This window comes from Vanellus vanellus (assembly GCF_965231255.1).
Source record: "Vanellus vanellus genome assembly, contig: HAP1_SCAFFOLD_33, whole genome shotgun sequence".
Classification (NCBI taxonomy): Eukaryota; Metazoa; Chordata; class Aves; order Charadriiformes; family Charadriidae; genus Vanellus; species Vanellus vanellus.
In genome coordinates, this window is record NW_028128339.1 from 1,073,683 (window position 1) to 1,090,248 (window position 16,566).

Sequence of the window (16,566 nt, forward strand, 5' to 3'; positions counted from 1 at the left end):
ACCCCGGCTATATCAAACCGCACTATTTCCCTCACAAGCTGTGATGGAAATGGGCCACGCTCCCATTCCTTGGCTCCAGAGCTCCGGCAATGCCGGGATCATGCCGACACTCAGCTGCTGTGGGCATCAGCTCTGCTAACACCCCGCTGACGGGCCAGCGACAGGAATCTGGGAGCAGGAAGGGGATTGTACCACCCAGGCTCCCCAAAATCCCACGCAGGTAAGAGGAATGCAAATCTCAGGCTCCCCTAAGCCAACACATTTCTCACCGTGACTGCTGCACTAACACCCAGAGCAGTTTTTAAGCAGCACGCACCGGGTTTAACCTCTGCACTTGAGAAATACCCTGCCCTGAGGGCTGCCGGTCCCCTTGGCCCAATGCAGGAGGCAGCAGCAAACCCCTCCAGACAGGGCAAGAGGTGCTTCTAAGAGTGACATCCAGCTAATAACCAAAAAGCACTTAAACCAACCCCAAACTGTGGAGACATTTAGTCTCGGGCCAGCAGCAGCATGTTGCTCAGTAAGGCACGCTTCCACAACTCCCCTCAATTAACCGTCACCTCCAGAGCCCGATCTGTGAAGGTGAGAAGTTCCTTTAGGTTGACTCTTGACGTCCCTTTCCCTCCCACAGGCAACAAGACCCCAAGTATTTCCACTTGAGAGTGTGGTTCCCCTTCCATGGGCACCCAGCTCGCTCTGCAGTTTTGGATTATCACCGACCTTCAACGTAACAAATTTTACCATTTTTCCACCCCTCTTTCTTGGGAAAAGACAGAGGGAATGAGACAACTCCAAACCGCTCTCTTTTATTTGATCTGCAGCGATTTGACCTGGTATTTGATCTGCAGCAACCTGACAACCCCAGCACTTCCCGCTGGATTAGGCTTTGGGAAACAATTCAAGGGTCCCAACTACAAGTAAGGACCACGCGTAAGGAACGAGCCGTTACTAATTGGCGAATCAGTAAAAACACCAGCCCCAATCATGAGGAGAAAGTCTCATTTTTCAGTCATGGATTTTCATGTGTTTTGTTTTCAGGCCACCCAAAGAGCGCGCGCTTTTATAGCCATCAGCAATTAAGTTCTCTGTCCCCTCCAGAAAAGCCTTTTCCTAAAGGCGCTCTCCTTCCAAGGGCAGACCCACAAAAAGAAGCCCTCTCTGCTTAATCCATTTCACAGAGAATTTCAAATGCAAAATAGAATTGAACAGGACATCTTTTCCCCGCTTCCGGGAAAGCCAGTAATAGAGACCTTGGCAACATATTTAGCAAATCTATCATTGTAATGCCTTTGCATTGCCCATTTCCACCTGGAGAGCAGGCTGAAAGGACTCTCATAAAAGAAAAAAAAACAAACCATCCACAAAACATATTCCTGTCTAGGAGGTAATTTTATGAAAATAGGACAGAAGTGAAATTCCTGTGAAACAGAGGGGTTATGATTGTTACCATCTTCTTCAGCCTTAACGATTTGAACGTCTTTTTACAGGTACAAGGCAACAAGAAACATTCTCAAGGTGCAAAAAAAAAATACAACTAGTCACCTCTTTACCCCAAAGATCTTTTCACCACACGGATTCCACCACCAATACACAGCTGCTAAATATCCCCAGCTGCTGCCGATCCGTAAGAAACCCTTCAAAATAAAAGAGAACGCCGAGCCCGGCACGCTGACGGTGCTGCCAGGGCTGTGAGTCAGAGCTGGACATAGTCGCAGCCCCTGAGGTTGAAATCAGCCCCATGTTTAGGCACAATGCGGGGTTTTAAGCCTCGCTACAAACCAGCCCCCTGCTTCTCAAGAAAAACAGGGAGATTCACCTTGAAATAAACCACTTTCTTGATGCCGCATGGGCGCTGGTCCATGGCTGCTGCCGCCCTTAGGGCCAGTTCCATGGGGCTTCGCTTGACCTGGAGCAGAACTCGAGGGCGTGAGGACAACGAGCCCCCTACACAAAATCTGAAAAAAGGAAAAGTTCAATAAGATTTGCTCTTACTCACCCACTGTAATAAGTAATTTAGCAAAAGAATTTTGCTTCAGCTAAAATGGATGTGTGTTCGCTATGGCTTCAGCTAAAGATGGGTATATGCTTGCTATGCGTTTGATAGATGTGTGCTCGCTATGGCTTCAGCTAAAGATAGTTATGTGCTTGCTATGCGCTTGGGAAAGGGGATAGTGTTAGATAGGGTATCAGACGAAACCAACAGTTGGAGGCACCGAACCATTGCAAAACAAAGGGTGGTGTCTCTAGCTAAGACAACCACAGAAGTGTAAGGAGTGAAGAAGCCACAAGAAGGACATGGTGATAAAGACTTTGGCCCTCCCTCCATGGACTATCAGGAAGACCCCAGAGGAAGCATGCCGCCTGGGAAGGGGGCATGTTGCATTCCCAGAACTCATTGACTATGTATTTGGGGGCATGTTGCATTCCCAGAACTCATCGATTATGTATTTGGGGGTGGGTCGCGTTCCAAAAACTCATTGACTATGCAAACTATGTTCCAAGAAGAAACATGAATAATTATAAGGAATATGAAATAAAAACAAGCGGTTGTAAAGGGAAAAATGAGACACAGGAGGAGAAATCCCCTGTGTAACTCCCAGCGCTGCAATAAATATTCTTTGCTCCACCGAATTTGCCCCGGACTAAAATTCAATACAGTGAGCGCGTTTCTCACACCCACCAAAGCCTAACCACTACAACTGGCCCTTTCACAACCAGGCCTGATCGCAGAAGAAAACTGAAATATCCCAATTCCCAGTTCACACACAAGGCGTGGAGCTGCCCAGACCCCACGTGTGGGCTGGGGAGATGGGGGGCTCTTCTTCTCAAAACCCGCAGGAAGAGAAAGGGCAGGAGTGTTTTCCCAGCCCTGGAAGAGGTGTGGGGAGAAGGTGGGAGGGAGGAAAAGGCTGCCCAGGAGCGGGGTTGGGGGAAGGAGAGGGCTCCATCCATAGGGGAAACGCTGTTCCTGGCCACACAGGCAGCTGTGGGACCACCCTGGGGATGGATTTGGGGGCTTTCCCTGAGGGAAACCCCTTTCCCGGACACACAGGAGGCTGTGGAGCCGCCCGGGGGACAGAGTTGGGGGCTCTCCCTGAGGAGAGCCTGTGGGGAGGAGGGAGGCGGGGGCCGCCCCAGGGCCGGGGCCACTCCTGGAAGGGGAGGGGGGGATCTCCAGCCGCCCACGCGGGGCTGCCCGAAGCCTGAGGAGATGAAAAGAAGAGGAAAAAAGAGGAAAATTCCCTCACCGCCATCGCCTCTCACAGCCCCGGCCCTCCCCGCCGCGCCTCATGGCGGCTGTGTGCGGTGTCACCTGAGCGGGGGGCGGGGGCTGAGGCAGGAAAAGGCGAGAGGGGGAGGGAAGGGAAGGGCGGCGCCATTTTGATGAGAGGAGAGGGAAAGGGGGGCCGAGAGATGGGGTGGGCGGGAGATGGGAGAGGAGGAAGAGAGGATGGTGGGGGGTGTGGGAGCGAGTGTGTGAGGGGAATAGGTGTTGCGTGAGGGGGGAAGCGAGGGGGGAATGGGTTTTCGTGAGAGGGAGGTTTGCAGGGCTGTGAGGTGCCTGTGAGAGAGGAGGCCCCGGAGGGAGGTGAGTGGAAAGGGCTGTGTGTGGAAAGAAAAGCTTTAAGGACAGGCTGGGCTGGGGAAAGGTGGTGGGCCCTGAGGGAGGGCTTGGGGAGCGGGGCTAGAAGCGTGGGTTTGGGGCAAAACTCTGGGAAAGAAACTGCAGGACAGGGCCAATCTGACTATACAGTTTTCACAAAGCTTCAAGCAAAGGGTGACCAAAGGTGCCTCTTGTCCTTTTGTGGGCTGGTTCTGTCTAAATTATTCATGCGAGTGGATTTTTGCCTCACGGGATGGGAACGTTCGCTTCCCGGGATAGCTGATGCCCGTGGATAACCACTGACCGCGAAGCACTGCGAAACCCCGTGTTCAAAAATGAGAACAAAGGCCGGGTTTTGCCTCTCGGAAGGATCTCTAAGCACCGTCTCCACGTTATTTTCAGTACCTTTCTGGTTGTTTTCTTTCCCCCCATCCCCGTGATGTCCGTCGGGGGGGGCTGGCGGAGCTCTGCAGACGGCTGTCCGGCTCATTTTGGGGAAGGCTGGGCTGGTTTCGGGGGTCCCGGCGCATTTGGGGGAGGGCTGGGCTGGTTTCGGCCTCGCACTGCCCGGGGCGGAGAGAAGCGCTGGGGGGCGTGGCCCGGGTTTCCCTTCGGCGCATGCGCGGGTGGGCGGAGGAGAGGGGGAGCGTTTCCGGTGTGCGGCGGCGGTCGGGAGCTGCGATGGTCAGTACCGGGGGAGACGGGAGGACCGGGGCCGAGGGGACCGGAAGCGCAAGCGGGACCGTGCGCGGGCGGGGCGGCGGCGGCGGCGGCGGCGGTGGTGTCCAGGGCCAGTTCGGGGGATTTGTGGGGTGGCGGGACCGGGCTGGGGGGCGCGGGGGGCGGTCTGGGCCTTTTTGGGGGGGGGCAGAGCCGAGTGGGGGGTCCCCGGGGGAAACAGGGCCGATTCAGGCCCCCGCTGCCGCCCCCTCACCCCCCGCTCGCTCCCCGCAGGTGGCGGCAGCCCCGGGAGCAGCTCCCAGCCCCGCGCCGCAGCCCCCCACCCCTCCCCACGCTGCGGCACAGTGCGGTGCAGCAGTCGCCTACCTGGAGCCGCTTGGTCCGTAGCACAGAAGAGACCGCGCTGAGCCCCATCAAAAGCATCACGCGCGGAGCCAGGTGAGCTGTGGGGGGGACGTTGGAGTCCCTCCTGGCACCAGCTGCGGTGCAGCCGCGCAACCCTGGGGTGCCCCCCATGGGAAATGTTAAAGAAATAAAATGTTGGTCTCTATCCCTGGTGCTGTGGTTCATCCTCCCATCCCGCGGCTGGGGCTGTGCCCCCCTCAGTGCCCGACCCAGTGGGACAGGCTGGCACTGCTGGCACCCACCAACCTGGGGGGCAGGGTGGTGTCGGGGGAGCTGGGTGGGCTGGAGAAAGGGAGGAAGCACCTCTTGCAACCAGCTCGGCCCTCTCCAGCCACAAAAGCCTTCCCAGAGGCACCAGAGGGGACCCCCAGATCCTTGAAGGGCTGCCCCAGACTCCCTCTGCCCTGCAAGAGTCCCCCCCAGGACCCCATAAGAGCAGCCCAGGACCCCTTACGGACACCCCAGTGGCGTCTCAAATCTGGGTTCTTTACCTGCTGGGCAAGCCAGTAACACACTGTGTGGGAGCAGCCAGCCAAGCCGGTTTCAGAGCACAAGAGGTGAGAGGCAGGGAGCTGCCCATCCCATCCCACCACTCTTCCCGTGACATTGAGCACCGGACATCACAAATTGGCAACAGAGACTTCGCTATGGCACCACCAGAGGGAAATATCCCAGACAGTGTAATCCACTCGGGCATAATCCTGCACCCTCACCGAGTCAGGAAATATAAACCGCAGGGTCTGTGGAGACAAATGGGGAATCCTCCAAGGATACAGCTGGCCCCTAGGAGATCCGTCCCCCCCATCCAGGACGCTGTACAGGGTAACTTCCCCGGGATGGAGCGACCTCACCTGAGAGAGAGAGGGTAAGTGACTAAGAAACATCCGTACGGTATAGGGCATGCGATTGAGTTTGTGACTGGTGCACTCTTCTAAGGCATTAATATCTAGCGCCCTTGTGGTTTGTGTTGCTACTTGTCGGGGGCATTTGTAGCTCGCAATAGTGGATCCTGCTAATTTCTTTTAAACCGCAGTAGTGTAATGGCTATCGCACACACAGAACTTGCAATAGTGATGTATTGGACCTGTGAGCGAAGTCCAAAGAAATTGTTAATTTGAACCTCTCAGTGAAGCCCTTTTTCCCGTTTCGTCCCACTCCCCGAGCCACTGGGTAAAGCGACACCTGGAAAAAAAACCCACACCACCCCAAAAAAACCCCACACCACATCCCCCACTCCCCACCCACCCCTTCTCCCCTCATCACAGCCATGGGGCAAACTCCCACCACCACCACCCCCCAATCTCAGCTCGGCCGTGACCCCCCCCCCCCCCCGAGATACTGGAAAGAGAGCAACGGAGAGCGAGCTCAGGCTCTTGTGAGCTGGAGAGATTTCTCTTTGTTTCTTGATGTTGTCGTTGGGTGGGGTTTGGTTGGTTTTTTTCACAGAACACTGCAGTGTGCTGTCACAGCCCCCCGGGCCGGCGCTGGCACCGCCACCTCACCCCCGGCTCTCGTCCCTCCTCTTGCCCGGTGGCTTTCACCCCTTTCCTTGCTTGGTTTGGTTGTGTTTTTTTTTTCCTTTCTACCTTTCTTTTTTTTTTATATTTAGGGGTTTTGTTTCCTTTTCCTTTTTTCCCCCCCCCCCCCCCCTTTTTTCCTTTTCCCTTTTTTTCTTTTTCCCCCTTTTTTCTTCCCCCCCTTTTATCTCTTTTTCTCTTTGTTCTTCTTTCCCCTCTTCCCCCCCCCCCCTTTTTTTCTTTTGTTTTTTTCTTTTTCTCTCTTTAAGCATCTCTCAAGCTTTGTCCGAAGGAACGGCCCCTGGCTCTCAGCCAGCAGAAGGAGACTATGGAAGAGCTCTGGCACCCGTGGGATTGCTTTCCTTCTCCCGCCTCGCACTCAGTAGAGAGCGTGTTTTCCAACTCTTTTTTTTTATTAAGAAAATAAACAAAAATAATGCTCCAGCTATCAGTTTTGTAAGGCACACAAAATCTCTAAAAGGAACAGAAGCGCAATGTGCTGAGGTATGAAAACCTGAGGTAGTTTTTGTGTGTGGATGTGTGTGTTTCATCTGGGGTTGGGGGTTGTGTGTGTGTTACTTTTGAAACTAAAAAAAAAATTAATATTTTTGCTAGTGTTGGTTTTTTTTCCCCCCCAGCCCTGGGCTGACAACCTCTTGGAAATCTGTTTTTCCCCCCCTGCCCCTCTTTCCCCCCTTCTCTCCTTGCAACTGGGATCTTTCCGCAAAGTGTTTACGGCCGAGCACAGCCTTTCCTTTAACCTCTAGAAAAGCCGGCTTGTGCTAAAAAACAAACATCCCCCTCCCGCCCCCACCCCCTCTGAAATGAAATAAATAAATAAATAAAATAAAATCCTTACAAAACTTAAAAATCGCCGTTAGTTTCCTTATTGTTACATTAATTCTAAAAGCTGATGAGCTGCTGCGCTGTGCGCCGCAGCCCAACCTCCCCCCCTCTACGCTGGGCGAGCTCCTCTGGATACGCCTGGGATGAAAACCGGGTGGCTTTTAGGAAATAAAAAATTAAAAAAAAAAGAAAAGAATAATAAAACCTCTCTTTCTCTCTCTCTCTGCCTCTGTTAGTCCAACGAAAGGGACAGCGTTGGGAGGCGAGGGAGGAGGAAGGGGGAGGCTGTGGGATGGAGAGAGTCCTCCCCGTACCCCTCGGCTGTGCATCCTCGCAGCGCCGCGGGGAATGGGGGTGGGGGGGTCTGTGTGGGGGTCTTTGGTTTGCACAGGGTGGCCGTGGTGGGGGCTCAGCCCCATCCTTACAGTGCTGGGGAGCACAGGGCTACCAGGCACAGGGTCCCTCCCCCAGTGAGGTGCTTTGGTGCGTTGAGGTGTTAGATGGGGTGGCACAGCCCCTGCCCACCCCGGGAGGGGGGACACCACCTCTCTGGTGGCACTGGATGGGTGGGAGGGAGGGAGGGAGCAGAGCTGGGGGAGCCATGGAGAAAGGAGGGAGCAGAGCTGTGGGAGCCATGGAGAAAGGCGTGGGGGTGTCCCTCATCGTGGCAGCCCCCAGCAGCCCTACCCCGCCACACGGCCACCCCAAGGGACACCCAAGCCCCATCTTGGTCCTCTCCCCGTTGGGTGATGCCCTTCCACCCACCCCGGAGGTGCACTCCTCTCCTGCGGGGGGGACGCCCAGCGCTCGCCTGGCTAGAGAAGCACCGGGGGTTGGTTAGGGGGCATCTGAGCTTCCCCATTACACGGGCCTAATTACTGTGCTGTTAATAACCATTAATAACCACTTTGGCTCTGCTAACCAACTGCGGCGAGGCCCCCACCCCGCTTTAGCACAGGCTTCCTGATGCCAACGCCTCCCCGAGACACTGGAAAGAGAGCAATGGAGAGCGAGCTCAGGCTCCTGTGAGCTGGAGAGATTTCTCTTTGGGTTTTGATGTTGTCGGTGGGTGGGATTTGGTTGGTTGTTTTTCACAGAACGCTTTGCAGTAGAGGACAAAAACGTGGTGTCGCAGCCCCCGGGGCCGGCGCTGGCACCGCCACCTCCCCCCCCCCTCCCCCCCCCTCCCCCCTCCCCCCCCCTCCCCCCTCCCCCGGCTCCTGTCCCTCCTCCTGCCCGGCGGCTGTTCCCACTTTCCTTCCTTGGTTTGTTCGGTTTTTTTTCTTTTCTACCTTTGTTTTTTAATATGTGGGTTTTTTTTTTTCTTTTTCCTTTTTTCTTCTTTCTTCCTTCTGTTTTTCACTTCCCCTTCCTTTTTTCCCCTTATTTCTTCTTTTTTCACTTTTTTCCCCTTTTTCCCCCCCCCCCCTTTTTTCCCTTTTTTTTGCTTTTCCCCCCTTTTTTGTTTCCCCTCCCCCCCCCCGTTTTTTTTCTCTTTTTTCCCCTTTTTTCTTTTCCCACTTTTTTTTTTCATCCCCCCCCCCCTTTTTTTTTTCTCTTTTTAAACAAGCTCTCTCCCGAAGGAGCGGCCCCTGGCTCTCCGCTGGCAGAAGGAGCCTACGGAAGAGCTCTGGCACTGACACGGGCAGGAACACCCACTCACACATCGCAACACAGCAGTTAGTTTGGCAACACCCCCACCCCCTGTCACAAGTGAGACCTGCACAGACAAAAGGCTCCTGAGTGAGGGCACTGGGGCAGCCCCACCTTAGAAGCAGCAGAGGAGCAGAGCCGTCCGGAGCCATCAAGAGCACAGGAAGGGCTATTCAGGGCCTCATTGTCTGCGCCGAGTGACCGTCTGCTGAGAACCGCTCTGGCGGCTCAGAGCTCAGCCCCAGCAGCAGTCTGGAGCCAACGGGGAAAAGTACACTGGGAGGAAGACTGGCAGCCTTCCTCCACAACGCCCCGGAGAGAATGACCACAGTGCTGCCTATCCCCATCGCTTTTCCAACTCGGTTCTTTTTTTATTAGAAAATTAATAAAAAAAACCCTCCAACTCTCAGGTTTCCAAGGCACACAAAATCTCTAAAAGGGAGACACAAGCGTGAGGTGCTGAGGTACCCAAACCTGCCCACGTTAGTCCAACTAAAGGGACAGCGTCGGGAGGCGAGGGAGGAGGAAGGGGGAGGCTGTGGGATGGAGAGAGCCCTCCCCGTACCCCTCGGCTGTGCATCCTCGCAGCGCCGCGGGGAATGGGGGGCTGTGTGTCTGGGCGGGTCTTTGGTTTGCTCCCCTGACCTGCTGGGGGTTGGGGGGGGGGGGGGGAATGTCTGGCGTTGGGGTTACACTCATCGGGCAGTGCTGGGCGGCACGGCGGGAGCCTCCCTTGCTGTGCTGCGAGGCCGGGGCTCCCGGAGTGTGTTTCTGCTCCTGCTGCTTCACCTGCTGGAGCATTTCCCTCATCTTGCGCTGTGCAGTCTTGGGGAGGAGAAGGGAAAAGCAAGAGGTGGGGGTCAGGGCACCGCTTCTCCCACCACCACCCACCCCTGAGCCCCCACCGAGCATCTCACTGCTCCCAACTTGTCACTCTGGACAAGCTGTAATTAATTTCAGGTTGTTTGGTTTGTTTTTTTTTAACTTGTACTTCACTCCTCAAGAGAGCCTGAATTTTTGGGGGGGTAGCCATCCCACCAAAGTGGACAAGAGACAAGGTTATGGAAGATGCACCCAGGTGGGATGCGGGTGGCTTTGCCCGCACCGAGGAGTCCATTCACACCCTGGGTGCTGCTCTGCACAACATCCAAAACACCCCTTTTTAGCTCAATCATGCCAATCTTCAATTTCAGCGCTCACACAGCCGGGGGGAGCTACCAAAACACCTTCAGTGCCTCTTGGGGGCACAGGGACCACCCAAAAGAAGAGTGGCAGGTCGCTCGGGTGGTGCTGGGCTCAGCCACGCCACGCCTTTCCTCAGTGGATGGAGGTGGACGGGGAAGATCGGGTAAAGCCACGGCCAAACCGTACCTGACTGGCAAAGAAATGCCCAATGATTTTAACTATGACCTCCTCGTTCTCGTCTGGGATTTGGTCTCGTGGCACAATGACTTCTGCACTGGTTAAGTTTTGCAGTTCGTTCACCTGGAGCGAACCACAAGAGGGTTTTGTTGTGGAAGAGCCAAAAACCTCCACTGCCGGTGTCACCACGGCACCAGGCACCCTGTGTGTCTCCCCCTTCCTTGCGACCAACGAGAAGCACCACCAGGACATGGGGGCTGAGGGTCAAGACGTCGCTGAAACCACTGTGCACCCGGGATTTGTCCCCCTGGGGTGGGCAGGGGTGATGGCTGATGCCCAACTCTGCATCCCCGGGGCACCACCACCTACCATTTTGCCACCTTTGCCTATCACACGGCCGGCGGCGAAGGAAGGCACCTTGGTGTGGGCTTCAAGCTTCACTTCTTCTTTCGCGTTAAAGAAGTTTGCCTCTTTCAGCTTCCCAAATATTCATCCCTGGGCCTGGGGAGCAGACGGACGGAAGGAAAACCATCAAGCAGCGCCCGCTGTGCCTCTCCATCCCCAAAGGGGACGATGTCCCCACGTCCAGCAGCATGAAAACCACTGTACCCAGCAAAGAGCTCCCCCAGCGCTGAGGGAGGCCAAGCCAGGCTGGCAGCACCGTGGTGACCACAGGGACGCTCTCATCTTGTCCCTTAGTGTCCCCCCCACCCACAGCCCCCACCCAGCGTGACCATCCGCTCACTGCCCTCGGGACCTTCTGACGGGGCGATCTGGGGAGGGATGGGGGAGAGGGAGCATGAGCGCGGCCCCCACTTCGGCAAGACCTTCCCTCGGTGGGATGTACCCCCCCAGCGCAGGACAACCCCCCCATGCAGGAGCATCCCCTCCCACCCGAGCCGGGGTGATAACCTGGGTGCTGCAGGCCTGGCCTTCTACTAACGACAGGACGGAGAGGTGGGCGCATGCCAACCTCATGAAGTTCAATGAGGCCCAGTGCAAGGTCCTGCACGTGGGTCAGGGCAATCCCAAGCACAAATCCAGGCTGGGCGGCAAATGGATGGAGCACAGCCCTGGGGAGAAGGACCTGGGGGTGCTGATTGATGAGAAGCTCAACATGAGCCGGCAACACGTGATCGCAGCCCAGAAAGCCACCCATATCCTGGGCTGCATCAGAAGAAGTGGGGACAGGGGGGAAAGCAGCAAGGGGTGCGTGCCAGCACCCCAACCCAAGTCAACCCAACCCAAAGCCTCGTCAACTCTTCCATGTCTCAAATCCATCAGAAACTTCCCCTGGCAGTAGACACAACTCTCTCCTGCTCTGCGTTCCAGCAAGTGCAACCAGATGCTACCTGCAAACCACCATTGCTCAGGTGGAAGAGGAGCAGACCCAGCTCCCCTGCCCATGCTGGATGCCGCTCTCACTCCCAGCCCTCTAGTTAAACCCGCTGTGCCAAGGTTGTGCTCCCTCTCACATTGAGCCCGTGCTCCCCGTGTCCACCCTCTGCTTCTGGCCACGGGCTGCTCCATGGCTCCTACACCAACATGTTCTCTCCTGCCCAGCCACTCCTCAAGGCCAGCGTGGACACCGCACCTCCTCACTTCCCTCCCTTCACCAGGAGCCTCATTCCTTCTCCTCCATCCTTGCCAGGTCTCTCGAGCTCCACAGTTGAAGCTACACCAACCGGCCCCAGGTCCTGCTGAGAGTGCAGTCAGAAATGACCACTCCACGGTGTGAAACGTAAAGTACTTGGGTGGAAGGAGCAGAGTCCTCACCAGGGTGGCTTCAATAAGGTCCCACAAAGCTTTGGGCTGAAGGGGGTCCCACCAAATGCTGCCCTTTGGGACATCTGCCCAGCTCTTCTCCAGCACGCCAACAAACGCTCAACCAGACACTTCCCCAAGATCGCGCTTGCTCGGGCGGTCGCCACGGGCAGAGCATCCTCCCGCACGGCCAGACCAACCGACCCTTCTCAGTGCCCTCCGGGGCCACCGCGCATATCACACTCACACGCCCCTCCGCACCACCAGCCTGGCACTCACCCTTCTCCTCCGACCGCTCTGCTGCTGGCGGTGCCAGGAGAAGAAAACAGCACAAGTAAACTTCAGACAACAGCACAAGTGAACTTCAGAACTCAGCTTGGCCACTGCAGTTAAAGACAATAAGAAGAGATTCTTTGAGTATATCAATAGAAAAAGGAAGACTAGGGAAAATGTAGGCCCACTGGCGAATGAGACAGGTGCCCTAGTGGTGGAAGACACAGAGAAGGCAGAGTTCCTGAATGCCTTCTTTTCTTCGGTCTTCACTGCTAAAGCTGTCCCTCATGAATCCCACACTCTGAAGGCAAGGGAGAAGGTCTGGAGAGAGGAAGATTTTCCCTCAGTTGAGAAGGACCGTGTCAGAGACCACTTGGCCAAGCTGGACATTCATAAGTCCATGGGCCCTGATGGCATGCATCCGCGAGTGCTGAGAGAGCTGGCGGATGTTATTGCTGGACCACTCTCCATCGTCTTTGAACGGTCATGGAGAACAGGAGAGGTGCCTGAGGACTGGAGGAAGGCTGACATCACTCCGATCTTCAAAAAAGGCAAGAAGGAGGACCCAGGGAACTACAGACCAGTTAGTCTCACCTCTGTCCCTGGGAAGGTAATGGAGCAACTCATTCTGGATGTCATCTCCAAACACGTTGAGGAACAGCAAGTTATTGGAAGTGGTCAACATGGATTTACCAAGGGTAAATCATGCTTGACCAATCTGATAGCTTTCTATGATGTTATGACTGGTTGGCTGAATGAGGGGAGAGTCGCAAATGTCATCTACCTTGACTTTAGCAAGGCTTTTGACACTGTCTCCCATGACATCCTCATTAGGAAGCTGAGGAAGTATGGGCTAGATGAGGTGACAGCGAGGTGGATTGAGAGTTGGCTGCGGGACAGAACTCAGAGGGTTGTGATCAGCGGCACAGAGTCTAGTTGGAGGCCTGTAACCAGTGGTGTCCCCCAGGGGTCAATACTGGGTCCAATTTTGTTTAATATATTCATTAATGACCTGGATGAGGGGACAGAGTGTATCCTCAGCAAGTTTGCTGATGATACCAAACTGGGTGGGGTGGCTGACACCCCAGAGGGCCGTGCTGCCATCCAGCATGACCTGGACAGGCTGGAGAGCTGGGCAGAGAAGAACCTAATGAGGTTCAACAAAAGCAAGTGCAAGGTCCTGCACCTGGGGAGGAAGAATGCTAGGCACCACTACAGGTTAGGGGCGGACCTGCTGGGAAGTAGCTCGTAGGAGAAGGATCTGGGGGTCCTGGTAGACAGTAAATTATCCATGACCCAGCAATGTGCCCTTGTCGCCAAAAAGGCCAATGGAATCCTGGGCTGCATAGGGAAGAGTGTGGCCAGTAGGTGGAGGGAGGTCATTCTCCTCCTCTACTCTGCACTGGTGAGGCCACAACTGGAATACTGTGTCCAGTTTTGGGCTCCCCAGTTCAAGAGGGACAGGGAACTGCTGGAGCGAGTCCAGCGAAGGGCAACTAAGATGATTAAGGGCTTGGAGCATCTCCCTTATGAGGAAAGGCTGAGAGAGCTGGGACTCTTTAGCCTGGAGAAGAGAAGGCTGAGGGGAGACCCTTACGGACACCCCACTGTCCTCCCAAATCTGGGCTCTTTACCTGCTGGGCAAGCCAGTAACACACAGAGCAGAGGTATTTCTCTGTTTATGCCATTAATGCACAGAAATGGGTGCTTGTCCCAAAACGGGAGCGCTCACACCTTAGTTCCAAAAAGCTTCACCTTTACACATTGATTATTACATATTCAAACAATTCATACATATTCACTGTTATTCCCTCCAATGATTGGTCGAGGTTTCTTTGCTTCCCACATAAATGAGTGCGCAGACTCTGTCTTCTTTTTCCACTCTTATGTTTTTAATAGGTGGTATCGTTTGGGGAGGTGGTCAATGAGTGGGTTGCCACCATCTCCCCCTGCCGGAACTCCCTTTTACCTGCTTTTCCTCTGATCTCGGCAGTTTCAAGTGGGTTTCTGGGTTTGCTGACCAGGCCTACAGTTCGTCGCTCTCTTGATAGGAATACCCTGCTTATCAACAGTGCTACACTGTCTGCTGGGTAGTTCCTTAACTGAATCATAGAGAAATCGTGTCTACTAACTATTTCTCTATTTTGAGATAAGGTAAATAACTAGTGTTGGGGCAGTAGAGAGGACTTGAGCAGCAGCAGGTTTCCTTTGTTGCTTCAATTACATTTTACATTTAATTTTCCTGGTTTATGTCGATTTTACTACAACAATTCCCTCCCTTTGAGACTTAGCCAAGTCTTTCTGTACTTCAGTGAGCCTCATTTCCTATCCCGTATCACTAATACATAAGGTTGAGATAATTGCATGATAACGATACTCTTAAGACATCAAAACAAAACACAAACAAAAATCACTACGATCACAAAAATGATTTGGTTTCACAATAGGCTTTGCAGCCATCCGGTCCGGGCAAACTCAAAGCCAAGCAAGATCTCGTTCAACCATCCGACTTCTATTGCCTCTCATAGATTTCTGACATCCAAGCAGGAGGCAAATTAATTTTTCCTATCTTCTCTTTTGACTGATTCCCTGTCCAGTCCATACACCAAGGAGTAGATTGCACGTAATGCCATTCTCCGTGTTCTGCAGTCTTCCACACTGAAGGGAACTGCATTCCCCGAGGGAATCGATCACATGGTCCTGTTTGCTTAACCAATACAGGTTGCTGGGTCTCGTTAATATGCCAACACCAATTTTTAGAATCATTCCCCAGAACCTTCCATTTCCCTAATCCAAATCCCCTTTCCTTTTTCAAATTAAATCTTAATATTCCAGTTCCACTCATGAAGATGGTATCAAAGGTCCAATTCAAAGCGAGGGTTCAAATTCCCTGCTCCAAAGGAGAGTTTGCTGTCTTTGGTAAAGGCAGACATGCTGTAATTGAACCCATGTTGGGGATTTTACTACAGCACCAGGACACCGCAGCGGACACGCAGTGTCCTCAAGGGCCCGTCCAGCACAAACCAGGAAACCAAAAAAGGGACCCCCGACCCAAAGAGGCCTCTGATTTGGGCAGCGCTTCCAGGAGATGCGGCTTCTCAGCCCCAGCCTGAGAAGCGAGCTGCACCAGCCAGTGAGAACCACGCTGTTGCGGGTTTGCAACTGACAGTCCCCATCTGCCACCCAGTTTGGGGTGACAAACTCGGATTCCAAAGCCGAGGGCGCAGATGCCAGCAGCCAGCTGCCTGCTCGCAAGGACCCATGCGCCAGCGCCCCATCTCAGAGCAGCTACGACATCCTTTTGGGGAAGGACACCATGGAGAGAACCCCGAGATCCACCAGCAACTGGAAAACTACATCCTGGAGCCCCTCTGCAAGAGCAGCACCAGCCGCTGCGCTGGTGGCATAGCAACGAGCATCGCTTCCCGGCCGTGGGGCAGCTGAGCCGGCAGTACCTCGCCATCCCCGCCACCGCCCTCCTGCCAGACCAGGCCTTCGCTGCCGGGGAAAGCACCCTGGAGCATCGGCGCGCTGTCCTGGCGCCAGAGAACCTGCGCCACATTCTCTTCTTGCATCAGAACTTTTTGGAAGCGGTGCGGAACAGCAGCAAGACTTGCAGCAGGAAACTGCACGTGGAGCCCTTCCGTGGGGTAGCAGTGGTTTAAATCCACATACGGGGCTTTCGGACCTGTATTTCAATACTGTGCTGGGTATTTTCCCCAAACTCCCACCTTTTGGCATCGCTTTGGCAGCACCCGCAGTGAGGAGTGGGCTTAGGGAGGAGGTGTGAACACAATGCCGCTTCTTTAATTTTCAGTTCTTTTTACGTACAAGTGATGAGGAGCAAAAGGAGAATGTGCCGTTAATGTTAATTACCTAATCTAACTCTACTAAATGTGTTTATACTTCAGCTCCCGGGTTGCCTTGTTTTACCCGATTCCCTTTCCCGGGTGGGGAGGGCTCATCGGGTGATAGAATGATTGCCTAAATGACAATAAATTGTTATGGGTCTCTCCAACCATAACAGCACCACCAACCCAGCAGAATGAGTTTTAATTGCTTAAATGCTTTACAGCACAAACAGCAAGAGCAGTCCCAGAACTTTTACATTCACCAACCCAATTTAATAAGTTAAAGACATAAAATTTGCAGTTCATTGCATGCTGTTGATTGCATGCTTTTGATTGCAGAAGCAAGGGCGGTCACAATTATGCCATGGGGGGTGATGATGTTGCTCCTCCTCCTCCTCCTCCGATTGCGCTTCCTCCTCCTGGGAGGTGCCTTCTTCCTCCATGGTTGCTGGAAGCGGCTCTGTGGCATCCCACGGCAAGCTGAGCAGCTATCCGCCTCCCTGCGCCGGCTGCTCCCTGGCAGGCAGATGCGCTTGGGCTCCACGCTGTTCTCTCGTGGGCTTACAGCCATGCGCTGTGTGCTGTCGATCGTGGAAGCGAGGTCACTCGC